Source organism: Arachis ipaensis, chromosome B03 (genome assembly GCF_000816755.2).
Source record: "Arachis ipaensis cultivar K30076 chromosome B03, Araip1.1, whole genome shotgun sequence".
Taxonomy (NCBI): domain Eukaryota; kingdom Viridiplantae; phylum Streptophyta; class Magnoliopsida; order Fabales; family Fabaceae; genus Arachis; species Arachis ipaensis.
In genome coordinates, this window is record NC_029787.2 from 18,029,400 (window position 1) to 18,032,480 (window position 3,081).

Consider the following 3,081-nt stretch of genomic DNA (forward strand, 5'->3'; position numbering starts at 1 on the left):
CAATTAAATTACATATAAAAAATGTTATTTTTGTAAATTAAACAAACAACATTTATGATATTTATATATTGTTTTTAAATTTTTAATAAATTTTTCGTTATAAATATTGTCAAAAATAAATTAAATTTTTTTTTTTAAAATTTTGACCTTCTCTCCAAATACTTTAAGAAAAAATACTTTTTCTTTCTTTTAAGTTAGCACAAAATACATCCTTATAGTTTAGGAAAATTTTCACATATACCAGCCACTTTATTAATACAGCCGTATACCATGTACGATTCGGTGGCCAGTAAAATTTTTGTCCTCTTGCATAATATGTATTGACGAAAAAATCCACAAAAGGGCAGAAAAAAGACACCAAAGGGTAATAAATTTATGGCTAAATGATGATTTGTATTGGTAAGTCACTGCATTAGAATAAACTTTGGAAGGTTGAGAGCTGATCGGCTATGTAAATTAAATCAGGTGTGTATGTACATGGAGTTTATTGGTTTGTAAATGAAAAAATAATTAAATAATAAAGTAGGCTGAGTTATTTTTTACTAATATTGATGCATGCTTAAAAAAATAGATAATTTTTTAATTAGTATTCTAATACGTTATAATGACCCAGAAAAATACATAGGTTATAAACAATAAATTGAGAATAATATAGTAAATTCGTTTTTTAAATTTTTTGAGTTTAATGTTTAATTTTCAGCAAATTTTAATTATTAAATTAGTTACTAAACTTATTGCACAAATTAATTTTTTTCTCATGTTAAACTAAATAGACAATAAATAAGCCAAATAGAACAAATAGAAAACTGGTTCATGAATCCACCAATGCGCATTACTATATAGTTCGAATCAGGTTCATTCGAACTCTATTCACACAAAATTCGAATAATCTTGATTCGAATTATACACAAACGCACACACATTCATGTTGATTCCAATATAAAAATTAATTTTTTAACAAAATAAATGTTTAAAGAATGATTTGATAATTAAAATGGGTAAAACACTATAATAAGCCAAGGAGAATGAAATTTTACACAAATAAGCCAAATAGAAAACTGGTTCATGAATCCACCAATGCGCATTACTATATAGTTCGAATCAGGTTCATTCGAACTCTATTCACACAAAATTCGAATAATCTTGATTCGAATTATACACAAACGCACACACATTCATTCGAATCATGTTGATTCGAATTACACTAACACAAGTTGCACATAGTAATTCGAATTGACCAGATTCGAATTACTCATGATTTAATTCTGCCCATTTTTTATTAAAAAATTAATAATTGATTAAAAAAATTAATAATTTAAAATTAAAAAATATATATTTTATTTCATGCATTAAAAAAAAGCTAACAAAATATTTTATTATGAGACTTTTTTAAAATATTAATGAGCTATCAATTCGAATTTCATACAATACTCTTTTGCGCATTTTTAATAGCTCATGAATATTTTTTTATAAATTTTTTAAATAAATTTATTTAAATTATACCAAAAAAATATTTTATTCTATACAAAATAATTTTAAAAAATGGCTTAAAAGATGTTAGGAGCACTATAAAAATTTGCAATGTCCTAATGACTTAGGACATTAAAGAAATACTCTACATAGTCAATAATAATTTAGAAATTAAAAAAAATATAGTTATAACCAGTATTTACCTAAATTACTAGAATATTACAAACTTTTATAGTACTCCTAACATTTTTTAAGCTATTTTTTTAAATTGTTTTGCATTGAAAATGGTTTAAAATGGCTTAAAATGCCCTTTATTCTAGGCAAAACAATTTAAAAAAAATGTTAGGAGTACTATAAAAATTTGTAATGTCCTAATGACTTAGGACATTAAAGAAATACTCTACATAGTCAATAATAATTTAGAAATTAAAAAAAATATAGTTACAACCGATATTTACCTAAATTACTAGCACATTACAAATTTTTATAGTACTCCTAACATTTTTTTAAGCCATTTTTTAAAAATTGTTTTGCCTAGAACAAAGGGAATTTTAAGCCATTTTAAGCAATTTTCTATACAAAATAATTTTAAAAAATAGCTTAAAAAATGTTAAGAGTACTATAAAAGTTTGTAATATTCTAGTAATTTAGGTAAATATTGGTTATAACTATATTTTTTTTAATTTCTAAATTATTATTGACTATGTAGAGTATTTTTTTAATATCCTAAATTATTAGGACATTACAAATTTGTATAGTACTCCTAATATCTTTTAAACCATTTTTTAAAATTATTTTGTATAAAATAAAATATTTTGTTAGCTTTTTTTTAATGCTTAAAATAAAATATATATTTTTTTATTTTTAAATTATTAATTTTTTTAATCAATTATTAATTTTTTAATAAAAAATGGGCAGAATTAAATCATGAGTAATTCGAATCTGGTCAATTCGAATTACTATCTGCAGCGTGTGTGAGTGTAATTCGAATCAACATGATTCGAATTAGTGTGTGTGCGCGTTTGTGTATAATTCGAATCAACATGATTCAAATTATGTGTGAATAGAGTTCGAATGATCCTGATTCGAACTATATAGTAATGTGCATTGGTAGATTCATGAACTAGTTTTCCATTTGGCTTATTTGTGTAAAATTTCATTCTCCTTGGCTTATTATAGTATTTTATCCAATTAAAATTTATTAGAAAACTAAAATAATGTTACATAAAACTTTTCTTAAATCTCAATCCAGTCATAAATTAATTAGCACTAACTTACTATAATTAAGACTAATAATTTTGTTTAATCTAAGGCATGATGACGAATAATTTTGCATCCTAAATAAAATAAGTTTAATAAAATTTTGTTGAAACAAAGGTTATGTTTCACTAAGGTGAACTTACTCTATCTATAATCATCAACGTGAACAATGTTTATTTATTTTCGTTAAAAATAAGTTTTTAATTTTTTGTTATTAGAATCTCTTCTACTGCTAAGTGAAATAGATACATTGATAATGAATTAAATTAATCATGATATTAATGAATAATAAAAATTTTATAATATTATTAAATGACATTATAATAACTAGACTAAAATTTGTACGATGTG